We start from the raw sequence: 18,312 nt of genomic DNA, 5'->3' as shown, positions 1-18,312 counted from the left end.
CTCTAATTTGTAATGGAACGGACTCATGATCGAGGGCTAATGGACGCCTAGCTAGCCAATTCAACTAACATTAGCTAGCTACCTCCAAATATTTTGAATATTGTTTCATTAAAATGGCTCTAATCTTTGTTTGCTACAAAGCTACTATGCCAACTAGCTAGCACTCTACCTAGCCTTTAGCCTGTTAGCTAGCTAACATTACTGACTGGAAGTAGCTTTTCATCTATTTGAACCGAACTAGTCAGTACATAATTAGTCAACCTTGGCTAACAAGGGTTAGAAAGATAAAGTATGTTAGCTAACACGCACATTATTTATGGCAATATTAACGCTAATGTTATATAAATATTCATACACATAGCTCATATAAACAAAGACATTCCGTCGTAAGAACACATACACCCAGCCATAAGACTGACCCCCTCTTCCTTATATAAACACACATCTCATCTCCCTCTAACTGGCCGGTCCCAAGAGCAAAGAACTTTTGCTGTGCACCAATGGGGCCCGCTCTGGCTAGAGCAAGGCCCGCCTCCAACCCTCCGACCAGTCAAGAAGACCGAAACGACAAGACTCCACCTACTTTATTCTATGTATAAAAATGTATGTAACCATTGTATAGGCCTCTTTTTCACCTGGCTCCTTGCCGAGTTATGTGAACTAGGTCCGTGCACGTAAAACTGCGGGACAAGATATCTCTGACTCATTAAAACTGTCTTTTGTTACAACTGAAATCCACTCTGTCCAGCGTCCGTGATTTGGTCTCAACTCTCCAGTATTTGATCACTAACAAAATTGGTAGCAGAGGATGGTTGTTCTTGAATTCGATCTATTATAAGTTAGTGTGAGAGGACGAGACTGATCACGGCTAAAAAATCAGACGGAAGAGTGACTTCCCCAGCCATTCATCTTGCCTCAGGAAATCTGATCGGAGCGCTCTATATAAAGGTGAGCAGAGCCCGTTATATCGAAATCTGCATATTGTATTATAGCCTAAACCAAATTTTGATCAGAAAGTACTGGGCGTGAGTATGAATCGGTGCCCAAATTTTTTACATAAGAACCTAAGACATTGATTAAAGATATCTTGTTTTGTAAAAAAATATATATATATATTCTTATTAATGGGCCTATACTCAGTTATTTTAATAGGAATGTGTGAATTGTGATTGACCAATGTGTTAAATTCCTCCAGGGACCCTATTTGTTCTGAAATCTGCATAGAAAACTGTCCTAATTATATATGTATTGGGTTGTGTATAGAGGTGACGTTAAATAGTGGCTGTGTTTTAACACGTAAAGGACACAATTATGGATGTTGGAAATTCAATGAGAATTTCATACGAATGAATGAATGATAGATGAACCGAATCTGCAAGTAAAAATGTTCTGTACTATCGAATAAGTTCTTGTGGAGGTGTGGTTATAGATGAACCGAATCTGCAAGTAAAAATGTTCTGTACTATCGAATAAGGTCTTGTGGAGGTGTGGTTATAGATGAACCGAATCTGCAAGTAAAAATGTCCTATTTTTGATACGTTCTATACTATCGAATAAGGTCTTGTGGAGGTGTGGTTATAGTTGGTTATAGATGAACCGAATCTGCAAGTAAAAATGTCAAATTTTTGATACGTTCTATACTATCGAATAAGGTCTTGTGGAGGTGTGGTTATAGTTGAATTATGGATGAACCGGATCTGCAAGTAAAATCTCCTGTTGATACATATAACATCGAATAGGTCTTGTGGAGGTGTGGTTGGATTGAATGAATCTGCATGAAAAATGCCCTATTAAAAAAGCTGTGTATTATTTAATAGGTTTTGTAAGAGGTGTAGTCGAGTAGATACAGGATATGTAAGTTTGGCGTTCCACAAGACAGAGATCGGGAATGAGGTGGCTATTGCACATCAAACAATAAACATAATATGAACCAGAGTTGACATTCCATGATTTGGAGATGGGGGAAATTAAATTGAAAGAAACGTTTGTCGCGGAGTAGGTTGGGATACGTAACTGGGCTATTAGGCACACGTGCTGGTAGACAAAGCCACCTTAGTATCGAATGGCCGTGCAATTTTGATTGACAGCAGCCGGGCTGGAATACTGATTTTCGTTTTTTTCATTCCTGTTGATATTGCCTAAAGTTTAAAATTATTCTGACAATTGCTATAGAATCGCTGGAATTTACTGATATAAGTTCATAAAGGAACTTACTGAATTGTTTCTAGAAAGTATTTAAATAAGCCGCCGAGCTTAGTACAGACTTTGTTTGACAGACGCTAAAAGCTACACACTGATTTTTGGGTTTTTCTATTCTATCCATATTTCCTAAAGATATATAATTATTCTGACAATTGCTATAGAATCGCTCGAATTTACTGATATAAGTTCATAAAGGAATTTACTGAATTGTTTACAGAAAGTATTTAAATAATTCACTGAACAACTCTTAGTTGTCTAGAAATTCTATCTATATTTCCTAAAGAGCTAGAATTAAATCTGAAAATTGTTATAGAACCGCATATATTCACTGATATATTGTTCCAAAAGGAAATCGCAGAATCATTTATAGAAAATACCTAAACGAATCGCTGAACAAATTCAAATAAAATACCGGTGAAATACACACGTGGCGGGCGTCACATACTGATAACCCCCTTTGTCTCGACCAGGGACAGGCTAAGCATACAACGATAGAAATAAACACCACATAGTAAGGATTGAATATACCTAAATAACGCATTATGCACATTATCAGACGACTTAGATAAAATGTCTGCAGCCATCACGCCCAAACAAATGATTGCAGTAGAAACTCAAGACCAAGGGGAGCAGCCAGATAACACTCAGATCGTGGCACAGACTGTCTCTCAGATGATCCAACAGCAGGCAGCCCCACCACCCCATTACCCTCCCCCACAGCGGTATATCCTGCAACGGGCTCAACGAGGCCCCTACACTGGACCATACAGAGGGGGAAACTACCAGTGGTATAACTGCGGAATTCCCGGTCACTATGCCAGATATTGCACGAAACCACTCTCCCCGCAGCAACAGCAATGGAGAGAAAGAGGAAGAGGACGTGGAGGGGCACCAGGAAGAGGAAGAGGACCCTCTCCTAGACACATGCAGCAGGAGCAGCAAGATTACAACCAACCCTCCCACTTCAACACCTGATCACCCAGTAAGAATGATGAGGATGCCACTCCTGCCGATGACCACACTGTCTGAAGCCCAAGAAGTGTACTGGCTAAAATGCCTACCCACAGGGCCTGCCACCCCTCACATCCAGTTTAAGTTCAACCAACTGAAAGCTCAAATCTACACTCTGCACCCATATAAGACTCCCAAAGCTGAGATCCATTGCACACTCAATGCAACAGAAACTGATGACTGCCTCTACACTGCAGACTGGGACGAAGACATGATGCACCTGACCCCACCTATCAGGTGTTGTACCATTGGGTGTGGCCCAGAGGGGGTGGCAGCACCGGTCATCCTACGATCAAGGAACCTCCATGCACCCCTGGCCTGGACGGCTGAAGCATCAACAGCCATAGCACTCCTGAAAACAGATCTATCAGCGGCGGCAGCTCTGACTGCACCTGACTACAAGAACAAGTTCCATTTGGATGTTTCTGAAAGGGAAGGATTCACCTCATCCGTCCTATTCCAGAAACAAGAGGGGGAGAGAAGGGTCTTGATGTACTACTCTTCAAACTTGACCACATTGAGGTAGGACAGTCAACATGCTCCAGATACGTTGCTGCAGTAGCAAAAGCTATTGAAAAAACAGCTCACCTCGTGATGTCACCCTTCAATCAGCCATCATCCCTCAACCAGCATCGGCCAAATTAGCTGAAATCATCGGATTGACGCAGGTCCTCATCAGAGGAAAAGGAAAGACTGAATATCTATACAGACTCAGCCCATGCCCATGAAGCAGGCCACACTGATGGACCCAGAACTTTTATGAGAAACACATGGCCCCACACACGAAGGCAAACTAAAGACCCTCCAAAAAGGCCTCGCACATCTGGTGGCACCCTCACATAAAAAATACGACTGACTTATTTTATGACGATGATTTATTTTGTGACGAATGCAATGGTTGTGACAGACACAACCCAAAGAAACCATATCAAACACCAATGGGCTCATACGTAATACCTAATGCATGTTTTCAGGACATTAGTATAGACTACACCGACATGGGCCCCGAAAATGTATCTAAAGGCAAACTCTATCTCCTAGTCATAGTAGATAGGTTCTCCAAATGGGTAGAGGCAATAATAACAAAAGGGGAGGATGCTAGGTCAGTCTTTAAGTGGCTACAAACCAAACTAATACCCAGGTATGGCATCCCAAGACAAATCAAATTTGACAAATGGCTTACATTTAACAAACACCTGAGACAGGTGGAAGAAAGATTTGGCATAACCCACAGATGTGGATCTGTGTACAGGCCCCAATCCCAAAATCTGGTGGAACGTCAAACCAAAAGCAAAAGCTAAGATAGCTAAAGTATGTGCCTCATGGGATAATGACTGGTAGAGTCATGCATGGTCCACCAAGGGAGGGAGGTCATATGCCCGCCCTTGATGTACAACAAATTGTAATGTCTAATTATGTGAAAAAACTGACGGTTCTCTCTGCAGCACTCTCTACCCAGGTTCACAAGGTCCAGGAGGGGGAGCTGCCGGGGGACACGCCACTACTGAAGGTAAAGGTTGGTGACGGGGTGTGGGTTACAGTCCACAAGAGAAAGTGGCTGGAACCCAGGTGGACTGGACCGTACGAAGTGAAGGAGGTTACTTCACACTCAGTCCAAGTCAAAGGTAAATCAGGCACACCTTGGCACCGCCTTACACATTGCACCCCAGCCCCAATTCCTTCTAGAACACTGACTGAAGTCAGAGCTGATTTGAGCGGCCTAAATTCGATTCCAAATGAAGACACTCCTTCCTCAGGTGATGCGGCATCAAACTCCGCCTCCCCTGAGAAGGGAACCTCGCCCAGTTAGAGGGAAATTTCTCCCTCTCTGGGTGAGGCTGGGGATATCTGGTCCCTTATTTGTGATATTCCTACTGATATTTGGAGTAACCCTAGGACTTTCACATGGTTAATTGAACAACTATTTCACCCTGCCACATCACATACACCAACCCCTACACATGTCCCTAACTCCTTTCCTGATATCACTCCCTCCAATCACTCCCGTCCCAAACGTAGCACTACACCTACAGACCCACCATGCAAACCAGACAAGGTTAGGAGCACCACCTTATGTATACCCACGATTGCAACTGCCACCTTTCTGCTATAGTTTTCACGTCTAATAGATGTGAAGAGGGGGATTTGTTATATAAATATTCATACACATAGCTCATATAAACAAAGACATTCCGTCGTAAGAACACATACACCCAGCCATAAGACTGACCCCCTCTTCCTTATATAAACACACATCTCATCTCCCTCTAACTGGCCGGTCCCAAGAGCAAAGAACTTTTGCTGTGCACCAATGGGGCCCGCTCTGGCTAGAGCAAGGCCCGCCTCCAACCCTCCGACCAGTCAAGAAGACCGAAACGACAAGACTCCACCTACTTTATTCTATGTATAAAAATGTATGTAACCATTGTATAGGCCTCTTTTTCACCTGGCTCCTTGCCGAGTTATGTGAACTAGGTCCGTGCACGTAAAACTGCGGGACAAGATATCTCTGACTCATTAAAACTGTCTTTTGTTACAACTGAAATCCACTCTGTCCAGCGTCCGTGATTTGGTCTCAACTCTCCAGTATTTGATCACTAACACTAACTAGTATTGACAAAGTCTGGCGGGAAGAAATTGTTGATAGCTAGCAATAGCTAATTGGCTAGCTGGTGTTAGAGGCTGCGTCTTTCGAATCCGGTATCAGGAAAAATAAAAGTCAGAATCTGTCAATAAATGGCAAATGCAATTTTTCGTATATATGGGTTCACTGTAACACCACACAGGGTAGAACAGAGAACTGACAGGATGTAAGTAAACAGCTGTTCTTATACTGTGATGGAACTATGTCTATCACTGTAGAGGCTGAGCCTGGTTTAGACTTGCTCAGCCTATCGCAGGCGCTCAGGCTAGTCCCAGCCTCTTGGCGCTTCTTGGAGTCCACCCTCTGTCGATGTATAGATTCTTACTGTTCTGGTATCACACCCAAGTTATAACAGTTGCTCAGTTCCTGCTATTGTGGTGTTCAGTATTTTTCCATCTCAGTTAAACCTCGCGATGACCACCCCTCCCTATACCTGATTAACCACAACTTTGTAACATGCAGCAAGTCACACCATGTGCTCAATATTGTCTCACACACAGACGGGCAAGGCAAATGTAGTAAACAGTACACCGCTTTGCAACATTCAAGTCACACCATGTTGCTCAGTTCTTGTCACACACAGACACAGACAAAGCAGCTGTTGTTAAAACAATTCAATCTTACGTAATATGGTAGCGGGTTATAGAGCATAAGCATAAATCCTCACACTGGCTAGATTTGCCGTTGTTGCCCTGTTGATTAGATGGCTAAGTTAGCTACAGTGTGTTTGGGAAGTATTCAGACCTGACTTTATCCACATTTTTTTATGTTACAGCCTTATTCTAATTGATTCAATTGTTTTTTGTTGTTGCTCAAACTACACACAATACTGCATAACGACAAAGCAGAACTTTTTAGACATTTTTGCAATTGTATTGAAAATGAACTGAAATATCACATTTACATAAGTTTTCAGACCCAGTACTTTTGTTGAAGCACCTTTAGCAGCAATTACAGCCTCAAGTCTTCTTCTAGGTTAGACTACTGCAATGCTCTACTTTCCGGCTACCCGGATAAAGCACTAAATAAACTTCAGTTAGTGCTAAATACGGCTGCTAGAATCCTGACTAGAACCAAAACATTTGATCATATTACTCCAGTGCTAGCCTCCCTACACTGGCTTCCAGTCAAAGCAAGGGCTGATTTCAAGGTTTTACTGCTAACCTACAAAGCATTACATGGGCTTGCTCCTAAATATCTCTCTGATTTAGTCCTGCCGTACATACCTACACGTACGCTACGGTCACAAGACGCAGGCCTCCTAATTGTCCCTAGAATTTCTAAGTAAACAGATGGAGGCATGGCTTTCTCCTATAGAGCTCCATTTTTATGGAACGGTCTGCCTACCCATGTCAGAGACGCAAACTCGGTCTCAACCTTTAAGTCTCTACTGAAGACTCATCTCTTCAGTGGGTCATACAGGGGCTGAGTCACGGGCTTACTGGGGCTCTCTCATGTCGTCCCTGGAAGGGGTGCGTCACCTGAGTGGGTTGATTCACTGATGTGGTCATCCTGTCTGGGTTGGCACCCCCTCTTGGGTTGTGCCATGGCGGAGATCTTTGTGGGCTATACTCAGCCTTGTCTCAGGATGGTAAGTTGGTGGTTGAAGATATCCCTCTAGTGGTGTGGGGGCTGTGCTTTGGCAAAGTGGGTGGGGTATATCCTTCCTGTTTGGCCCTGTCCGGGGGTGTCCTCGGATGGGGCCACAGTGTCTCCTGACCCCTCCTGTCTCAGCCTCCAGTATTTATGCTGCAGTAGTTTGTGTCGGGGGGCTAGGGTCAGTTTGTTATATCTGGAGTACTTCTCCTGTCTTATCCGGTGTCCTGTGTGAATTTAAGTATGCTCTCTCTAATTCTCTCTTTCTCTCTTTCTTTCTCTCTCTCTCGGAGGACCTGAGCCCTAGGACCATGCCTCAGGACTACCTGACATGATGACTCCTTGCTGTCCCCGGTCCACCTGGCCGTGCTGCTGCTCCAGTTTCAACTGTTCTGCCTTATTATTATTTGACCATGCTGGTCATTTATGAACATTTGAACATCTTGGCCATGTTCTGTTATAATCTCCACCCGGCACAGCCAGAAGAGGACTGGCCACCCCACATAGCCTGGTTCCTCTCTAGGTTTCTTCCTAGGTTTTGGCCTTTCTAGGGAGTTTTTCCTAGCCACCGTGCTTCTACACCTGCATTGCTTGCTGTTTAGGTTTTTAGGCTGGGTTTCTGTACAGCACTTTGAGATATCAGCTGATGTACGATGGGCTATATAAATTGATTTGATTTAGATATGACGCTATATGCTTGGCACACCTGTATTTGGAGTTTCTCCCATTCTTCTCTGCAGATCCTCTCAAGCTCTGTCATGTTGGATGGGGAGTGTTGCTGCACAGCTATTTTCAGCTCTCCAGAGTAGAGGTTGACCGATTATGATTTATCAACGCCGATACCGATTTATTGGAGGTCCAAAAAAAGCGAATGCTGATATTTAAAAAAATATATATATATTTTTTTTATTTCACTTATTTAACCAGGTAGGCCAGTTGAGAACAAGTTCTCATTTACAACTGCGACCTGTCCAAGATAAAGCAAAGCAGTGCGACACAAACAACAACACAGAGTTATACATGGAATAAACAAACGTACAGTCAATCACACAATAGAAAAAATCGATATACAGTGTGTGCAAATGAGGTAAGGTAATAAATAGACCGTAGTGTCGAAAGAATTACAATTTAGCAATTAAACACTGGAGTGATAGATGTGCAGAAGATGAACGTGCAAGTAGAGCTACTGGAGTGCAAAGGAGCAAAACAAACAATATGGGGATGAGGTAGTTGGGTGGGCTATTTACAGATGGCATATATACAGGTGCAATGATCTGTGAGCTGCTCTGACAGCTGATGCTTAAAGTGAGGGAGATATGAGGCTTCAGTGATGTAAAAAAAAAAAAATGTTTTCCAATTCGTTCCAGTCATTGGCAGCAGAGAACTGGTAGGGAAGGCTGCCAAAAGAGAGAGTGGCTTTGGGGATGACCAGTGAAATATACCTGCTGGAGCGTGTGCTACGGGTGGGTGCTGTTAGGGTGACCAGTGAGCTGAGATAAGGCAGGGCTTTACCTAGCAAAGACTTGTAGATGACCTGGAGCCAGTGGGTTTGGTAACAAATATGTAGTGAGGGCCAGCCAACGAGAGCATACGGGTCGCAGTGGTGGGTAGTGTATATAGGGCTTTGGTAACAAAATGGATGGCATTGTGATAGACTACATCCAGTTTGCTGAGTAGAGTGTTGGTGGCTATTTTGTAAATGACATTGCCGAAGTCGAGGATCGGTAGGATAGTCAGTTTTACGAGGGTATGTTTGGCAGCATGAGTGAAGGATGCTTTATTGCGAAATAGGATGCCAATTCTAGATTTAATTTTGGATTGGAGATGCTTAACGTGAGTCTGAAAGGAGAGTTTACAGTCTAACCAGACACCTAGGTGTTTGTAGTTGTCCACATATTCTAGGTCAGAACCATCCAGAGTAGTGATCCTGGACGGGCGGGCAGGTGTGGGCAGCGATCGGTTGAAGAGCATGCATTTAGTTTTACTTGCATTTAAGAGAAATTGGCGGCAACGGAAGGAGAGTTGTATGGCATTGAAGCTCGTCTGGAGGTTAGTTAAGTGTCCAAAGAAGGGCCAGAAGTATACAGAATGGTGCCGTCTGCATAGAGGTGGGTCAGAGAATCACCAGCAGCAAGAGTGACATCATTGATGTACACAGAGAGAAGAGTCTGCCTGAGAATTGAACCCTGTGGCACCCCCATAGAGAGAGCCAGAGGTCCAGACAACAAGTCCTCCGATTTGACACACTGAACTCTATCTGAGAAGTAGTTGGTGAACCAGCCAAGGCTGTTTAGTCTGCCGATTAGAATGTGGTGATTGACAGAGTCGAAAGCCTTGGCCAGGTCAATGAAGACTGCAGCATGGTATTGTCTTTTATCGATGGCGGTTATCATATCGTTTAGGACCTTGAGCGTGGCTGAGGTGCATTAATGACCAGCTCGGAAACCAGATTGCATAGTGGAAAAGGTGCGGTGGGATTTGGTCGGATCTGTTTTGTTAACTTGGCTTTCGAAGACCTTAGATCGGCAGGATAGAATAGATATTAGAGGTCGACCGATTAATCGGAATGGCCGATTAATTAGGGCTGATTTCAAGTTTTCATAACAATCGGAAATCGGTATTTATGGGCACTGAATTTGTCTTTTTTTTCTTTTCATTTTTACACCTTTAATCTTTATTTAACTAGGCAAGTCAGTTAAAGAACACATTCTTATTTTCAATGACGGCCTAGGAACGGTGGATTAACTGCCTCGTTCAGGGGCAGAACGACAGATTTTCACCTTGTCAGCTCGGGGGATATAATCTTGTAACCTTACAGTTAACTGGTCCTTGTGCGCTCTCTCGTTGCACTCCACAAGGAGACTGCCTGTTACGCGAATGCAGTAAGCCAAGGTAAGTTGCTAGCTAGCATTAAACTTATCTTATAAAAACAATCAATCAATCAAAGTCACTAGTTAACTGCACATGGTTGATGATATTAGATATTATCTAGCGTGTCCTGCGTTGCATATAATCTGATTGAGCATACAAGCATATAATCTGACTGAGCATACAAGTTTCTGACTGAGCGGTGGTAGGCAGAAGCAGGCGTGTAAACATTCATTCAAACAGCACTTTCGTGTGTTTTGCCAGCAGCTCTTTGTTGTGCGCCAAGCATTGCGTTGTTTATGACTTCAAGCCTATCAACTCCCGAGATGAGGCTAGTGTAACTGAAGTGAAATGGCTAGCTAGTTAGCGCGCGCTAATAGCGTTTCAAATGTCACTCGCTCTGAGCCTGTGGTTGTTTCCCTTGCTCTGCATGGGTAACGCTGCTTCGAGGGTGGCTGTTGTCGTTGTGTTCCTGGTTCGAGCCTAGTGAGGAGAGGGACGGAAGCTATAATGTTACACTGGCAATACTAAAGTGCCTATAAGAACATCCAATTGTCAAAGGTTAATGAAATACAAATGGTATAGAGGGAAATAGTCCTAGAATTCCTATAACTATAATTCCTATAATAACTATAATAACTACAACCTAAAACTTCTTACCTGGGAATATTGAAGACTCATGTTAAAAGGAACCACCAGCTTTCATATGTTCTCATGTTCTAAGCAAGGAACTTAAACGTTAGCTTTCTTACATGGCACTTTTACTTTCTTCTCCAACACTTTGTTTTTGCATTATTTAAACCAAATTGAACATGTTTCATTATTTATTTGAGGCTAAATTGATTTTATTGATGTATTATATTAAGTTAAAATAAGTGTTCATTCAGTATTGTTGTAATTGTCGTTATTACAAATAAATAAAAATCGTCCGATTTAATTGGTATCGGCTTTTTTGGCCCTCCAATAATCGGTATCGGCGCTGAAAAATCATAATCGGTCGACCTCTAATAGATATAGGTCTGTAACAGTTTGGGTTGTATCAGCTTTTGAAGAGAGGGATGACCGCAGAAGCTTTCTGATCATTGGGGATCTCATACGATACGAAAGAGGTTGAACAGGCTTGTAATAGGGGTTGCAACAATTGCGGCGGATAATTTTAGAAAGAGGGTCCAGATTGTCTAGCCCAGCTGATTTGTAGGGGTCCAGATTTTGCAGCGCTTTCAGAACATCAGCTGTCTGGATTTCGGTGAAGGGGAAGCAGGGGGAGTTTGGGCAAGTTGCTGCAGGGGGTGCTGATGTGTTTGCCAGGGTAGGGGTAACCTGGTGGAAAGCATGGCCAGCCGTAGAAAAATGCTATTGAAATTCTCAATTATCGTGGATTTATCGATGGTGACAGTGTTTCCTAGCCTCAGTGCGGTGGAGAGCTGGGAGGAGGTTATCTTATTCTCCATGGACTTTAGTATCCCAGAACTTTTGAGTTTGTGCTACAGGATGCAAATTTCTGTTTGAAAAAGCTAGCCTTTGGTCTCCTAACTGCCTGTATAAATTGGTTCCTAACATCCCTGAAAAGGTGCTTATCGCAGGGGTTATTCGATGCTAATGCAGTATGCCACAGGATGTTTATGTGCTGGTCAAGGGCAGTCGGGTCTGCTGGAATAAGGTTAATATCCCTCCAGGATAGCCGGGCCAAGTCGATTTAGAAATGCCTGCTCGCTGAAGTGTTTTAGGGAGCGTTTGACAGTGATGAGGGGTGGTCGTTTGACTGCAGATCCATTACGGACATAGGCAATGAGGCAGTGATCGCTGAGATCCTGGGTGAAGACAGCAGATGTGTATTTAGAGGGCAGGTTGGTCAGGATGATATCAATGAGGGTGACCGTGTTTACGGATTTGGGGTTGTACCTGGTAGGTTCATTGATAATTTGTGTGAGATTGAGGGCATCAAGCTTAGATTGTAGGACAGCCGGGGTGTTAAGCATGTCCCAGTTTAGGTCACCTAACAGTACGAGCTCTAAAGATCTAAAGAAGAATTCACATATGGTGTCCAGGGCACAGCTGATGGTTGAAGGTGGTCTATAACAAGCGGCAACGGTAAGAGACTTGTTTCTGAAAAGGTGGATTTTTAGAAGTAGAAGCTCGAATTGTTTTGGCACAGACCTGGATAGTATGACAGAACTCTGCAGGCTATCTCTGCAGTAGATTGCAACTCCGTCATTATAATAATGACAATTACAACAATACTGAATGAACACTTATTTTAACTTAACTAAATACATAACCTCTATTTAGTCTGAAATAAATGATGAAACCTGGTCAATTTGTTTTAAATAATGCAAAAACAGTGTTGGAGAAGAAAGTAAAATTGAAATATGTGCCATGTAAAAAAGCTAACATTTAGGTTCCTTGCTCAGAACATGAGAACATATGAAAGCTGGTGGATCCTTTTAACATGGGTCTTCAATTTTCCCAGTTAAGACGTTTTAGGTTGTAGTTATTATAGTAATTATGATACGTTGACTATTTCTCTCTATCATTTGTATTTCGTATACCTTTGACTATTGGATGTTCTTTTAGGCACTTTAGTATTGCCATCCTAATCTCAGGAGTTGATAGGCTTGAAGTCATAAACAGCGCTGTGCCTCAAGCATTGCTGAGAGCTGCTGGCAAATGCAGTAAAGTTTTAATGAATGCTTACGAGCCTGCTGCCTACCACCGCTCAGTCAGACTGCTCTATCAAATATTAAATCCTAGACTTAATTATAATATAATGAACACAGAAATACGAGCCTCTGGGCATTAATATGGTCAATCCGGAAACTATAATTTTGAAAGTAAAACTTTTATTCTTTCAGTGAAATACTGAACCGTTCTGTATTTTATCGAACGGGTGGCAACCCCAAGTCTAAATATTGCTGTTCCATTGCATAACCTTCAATGTTATGTCATAATTATGTAAAATTTTGGCAAATTCATTGCGAACTGTGTGACCGTAATTAGTCAGGCAACCCAAACTGTTGCATATACCCTTACTCTGCTTGCACTGAATGCAAGAGAAGTTACACAATTTCCCTAGTTAATATTGCCTGCTGACATTTAATTTCTTAACTAAATATGCAGGTTTAAAAAAATATATACTTCTGTGTATTGATTTTAAGGCATTGATGTTTATGGTTAGGCACATTTGTGCAATGATTGTGCTTGTTTCGCGAATGCGCTTTTGTTCAATCATCACCCGTTTGGCAAAGTTGAAATAGGCTGTGATTCGATAATCAATTCTGTGCCTGTTAATTTATCAACTACACATGGTTGATATTATTAGGTTAACTAGTGATTATGTGAAGATGGATTGTTTTTTATAAGTTAAGTTTAATGCTAGCTAGCAACTTACCTTCGCTCCTTGCAGCCACAATGTCCTTAACGCTGCACTCGCGTGGCAGGTTTACCACCTGTTACGCAGTTTCCTCATGGACTGCAATATAATCGTCATCCAAAAAGGCAGATTACAGATTATGAAAACTTTAAATCGGCCCTAATTAATTGGCCATTCCGACTAATCGATCGACCTCTACTCCAGAGATGTTCGAGCGGGTTCAAGTCCAGGTTCTGCCTGGGCCACTCAAGGTGATTCAGAGACTTGTCCTGAAGCTACTCCTGCGTTGTCTTGGCTGTGTGTTTAGGGTCGTTGTCCTGTTGTAAGGTGAACCTTCGCCCCCAGTCTGCGACCCTGAGCACTCTGGAGCAGGTTTTCATCAAGGATTTCTGTACTTTGCTCCATTCCTATTTCCCTCTCTTCTGACTAGTCTCCCTGCCACTGAAAAACATCCCCACAGCATGACGCTGCCACCACCATGCTTCACTGTAGGGATGGTGTCAGGTTTCCTCCGGGAAACATTAAGCCAAAGAGTTCAATCTTGGTTTCATCAGATCAGAAAATCTAGTTGCTCATGGTCATCGTCCTTTAGGTTCCTCTTGGCAAACTCCAAGTGGGTTGTCATGTTCCTATTACTGAGGAGTGGATTCCATCTGGCCACTCTACCATAAAGGCCTGATTGGTGGCGTGCTGCAGAGTTGGTTGTCCTCCTGGAAGGTTCTCCCATCTCCACAGAGGAACTCTGGAGCTCTGTCAGAGTGACCATCGGGTTCTTGGTCACCTCCCTGACCAAGGCCCTTCTCCCCGGATTGCTCAGTTTGGCCGGGCGGCCAGCTCTAGGAAGAGTCTTGATGATTCCAAACGTCTTCCATTTAAGAATGATGGAGGCCGCTGAGGTCTTGGACCTTCAATAGTCTGAATATTTATGTAAATAAGGTATATATATATTTTTTAATTGTAATAAATCTTGCGAACATTTCTAAACTTGTTTTCGTTTTGTCATTATGGGGTATTGTGTGTAGATAGTGAACCATTTAATCAATTTTAGAATAATGCCGTAAGTAACAAAATATGGAAAAAGTAATGTCTGAGTACTTTCAGACTGCACTGTATAATGTTAAAGGAAAAGTTGACCCAAAATCTAGAAACTCCCAAGTGGTTCCAAATTTATACTAGTTCAGTGGAGTTTGCCCCCTCTCCCTGGATAGCAGATTTGAGAACTGCAAAAACGGGTCATGTGACTTGTGATGTTGCTTGATTGCAGGCCTGCCTCACACTGCTCCATTGTCAGTGAATGCATGATTCACAAATTCGTGACCTGTGGACAAATTCATTGTTTTATTGAAAGCTTACAGGCCAAATTAGCAATTTGTCAAAAGTACTATTGGTTTTGGGTCAAGAAATGTGTACTTTCCTACCTAAAATATTTGAGATTATTTTGTATCATTTTATGTAGCCGACTGCCACAGCAGTGGAGATGGGTAACAATTTGGGGTTAAATTCTCCTTTAACATTAGCTATTGGGAAGATGGGTTTATATCAAACACTTTCTACCAGTGACCTGAAGTAGTGTGTACTTGATTTGTACTGTAGATTGAACTACGTCTCTAAAAGGCTTGCTAGCCCAGGTAGCTAGCTAATCAGAAGTGAATATGTGAACTCTCAGGGAGAGTCTCAATTGCATACTCTTCGTGTTCTCTCCTTGCCTCCTTCTCAAAACCCATTGGAGAAGATCAGAGGGGAGGGTCCTCTGGCTTTCTCATCCAATGGGTTTTTGAGAAGGATGTGAGTATGCAATTGAGATTATCCCCCAGTCTCTCAGTGGTGACCACCAACCAGGGCGCCATGCAGAAATTTAACAGGTAGACGTGGAATGTGGAATGTGTAGAATGCACAAACTCTGCTGCTGTTTGGAGCTGGTTCAGGTTACCCCTACACTGTCATCCTTCTCTGCAACTGGCCAAACAGGGAAACTATGGGATGATTATTGTCTCCTCTTCGGTTCCATTGACTTGACACCCAGGTCAGTCTTTTTAGGTACACAAAGGGACAAATAATGCCAATAGATTTCTGCCAAATGTAACATCCAGTATCTCTGATGTACCATGTCTTCCAGTGGTCAAACACGTCCTCCAGAAACATGAGGGCTGCGAAGGACATGCAGAACTACAGACGAGGGTATCCTGTAAATATAAGGGCCCTTGTTATTACACAGGAATAGGGTCTGGAGTTTTTGTTGTCCATGTGAACTTGACAGGAAAAGCTAGGATAACCTGGGCTTACCAAGACACAATGTTTTTCCTGACCAGAACTCCAGGCCCTACACATCTGCTTATATCTTGTTATAGTCTTAAAGATGTAATCTAGACATCTGACTGTGCTATTTCTCTCTCCGCAGAATCTAACAGATGAATGCTCAGGAGAAAGAATGTTTAATTTAAAATTCTATCTCAATGAATATCCCGCCTCCCCTGATGGTAGGTCACTTGTTGTTTAATCAGTTTTCAATGGCTATAAAATGTGCGTAATGAGTAAAAGCATATACAATGCCTTGCAAAAGTATTCATACCCCTTGGATTTTGTAAGCGTTTCACATTTTAAGTAAGCATTTCACTGTAATAATTTTGCACGCCCAATTTTTCAGTTTTTGATTTGTTAAAAAAGTTTGAAATATCCAATAAATGTCGTTCCACTTCATGATTGTGTCCCACTTGTTGTTGATTCTTCACAAAAAAATACAGTTTTATATCTTAATGTTTGAAGCCTGAAATGTGGCAAAAGGTCGCAAAGTTCAAGGGGGCCGAATACTTTCGCAAGGCACTGTACCTGTCTAACAGAACATAGAGCGTGTTATTTAATGGAAGCCTCCAACATAATCCAGGTAGAATCAGGAATTCCCCAGGGCAGCTGTCTCAGCCCCTTTTTTCAATCTTTACTAACGACATGCCACTGGAGTAAAGGCAGTGTGTTTATGTATGTGGATGACTCAACACTATACACGTCAGCTACTACAACAACTGAAATGACTGCAACACTTAACAAAGAGCTGCAGTTTCAGAATGGGTGGCAAGGAATAAGTTAGTCCTAAATATAAAAAATATAAAAATAAAATCATTGTATTTGGGACAAATCATTCACTAAACCTCAACTAAATATTGTAATAAATAATGTGGAAATTGAGCAAGTTAAGGTAACCCTGGATTGTATACTGTCATGGTCAAAACATATTGATTCAACAGTAGCGAATAAAGTCTGTCCATAATAAAGTGCTACTCTACCCTAACAGCACTATCAATAAGGCAGGTCCTACAGGCTCTAGTTTTGTTGCACCTTGATTACTGTTCAGTCTTGTGGCCACAAAGGGATTTAGGAAAATTGCATTTGGCTCAGAACAGGGCAGCACAGCTGGTCCTTGGATGTACACAGAGGGCAAACATTAATAATATGCACTGGCTGAAAGTGGAGAAGAGTGACTTCATCACTACTTTTATTTGTGAGAGGTATTGACATTGAAAGCACCAAGCGGTCTGTTTTAAACGATTGGCGCACAGCTCGGACACCATGCATACCCCACAAGACATGCCACCAGAGGTCTCTTCACAGTCCCCAAGTCGAGAACAGACTATGGGAGGCGCACAGTACTACATAGAGCCATGCCTACATGGAACTCTATTCCACATCAAGTAACTGATGCAAGCAGTAGAATCAGACAAAAATAGATTAAGATAAAAATAGACCTTTATGGAGCACTGGGGGCTGTGAAGCAACACCGACACATACAGTTGAAGTTGGAAGTTTACATACACCTTAGCCAAATAGATTTAAACTCAGTTTTTCACAATTCCTGACATTTAATCATTGTAAAGATTCCCTGTTTTAGGTCAGTTAGGATCACCACTTTATTTTAAGAATGTGAAATGTCAGAATAATAGTAGAGTGATTTATTTCAGCTTTTATTTCTTTCATCACATTCCCAGTGGGTCAGAAGTTTACATACACTCAATTAGTATTTGGGAGCAGTGCCTTTTACATTGTTTAACTTGGGTCAAACGTTTCGGGTAGCCTTCCACAAGCTTCCCACAATAAGTTGGGTGAATTTTGGCCCATTCCTCCTGACAGAGCTGGTGTAAACTGAGTCAGGTTTGTAGGCCTCCGGGCTCGCACACGCTTTTTCAGTTCTGCCCACAAATGTTCTATAGGATTGAGGTCATGGCTTTGTGATGGTCACTCCAATACCTTGACTTTGTTGTCCTTAAGCCATTTTGCCAGAACTTTGGAAGTATGCTTTGGGTCATTGTCCATTTGGAAGACCCATTTGCTGCCAAGGTTTAACCTCTCTGGGATATGTGGGACGGTAGCGTCCAACCTGGCCAAAAGCCAGAGAAAATGCAGAGCGCCAAATTCAAATAAATTACTATAAAAATCTAACTTTCATGAAATCACACATGCAAGATAGCAAATTAAAGCTACACTTGGTGTGAATCCAGCCTTTCAAAAAGGCTTTTCGGCGAAAGCAAACAATGCTATTATCTGAGGATAGTACCATAGTAAACAAAGAAAAAGCATATTTCAACCCTGCAGGCGCGACACAAAACACAGAAATAAAAATATAATTCATGCC

At 42.4% G+C, this 18,312-nt stretch overlaps 1 pseudogene; it reads left to right on the top strand.

Annotated features, from left to right (window-relative positions):
* The window catches only part of LOC139367354 (opioid growth factor receptor-like), a 32,552-nt pseudogene that overhangs the window by 2,403 nt on the left and 11,837 nt on the right, over positions 1-18,312 (top strand).

This window comes from Oncorhynchus clarkii, chromosome 16 (genome assembly GCF_045791955.1).
Source record: "Oncorhynchus clarkii lewisi isolate Uvic-CL-2024 chromosome 16, UVic_Ocla_1.0, whole genome shotgun sequence".
In the NCBI taxonomy this organism is placed as follows: domain Eukaryota; kingdom Metazoa; phylum Chordata; class Actinopteri; order Salmoniformes; family Salmonidae; genus Oncorhynchus; species Oncorhynchus clarkii.
The sequence above is the reverse complement of the archived record's forward strand: the minus strand, read 5'-3'. Positions and strand labels throughout refer to the sequence as shown.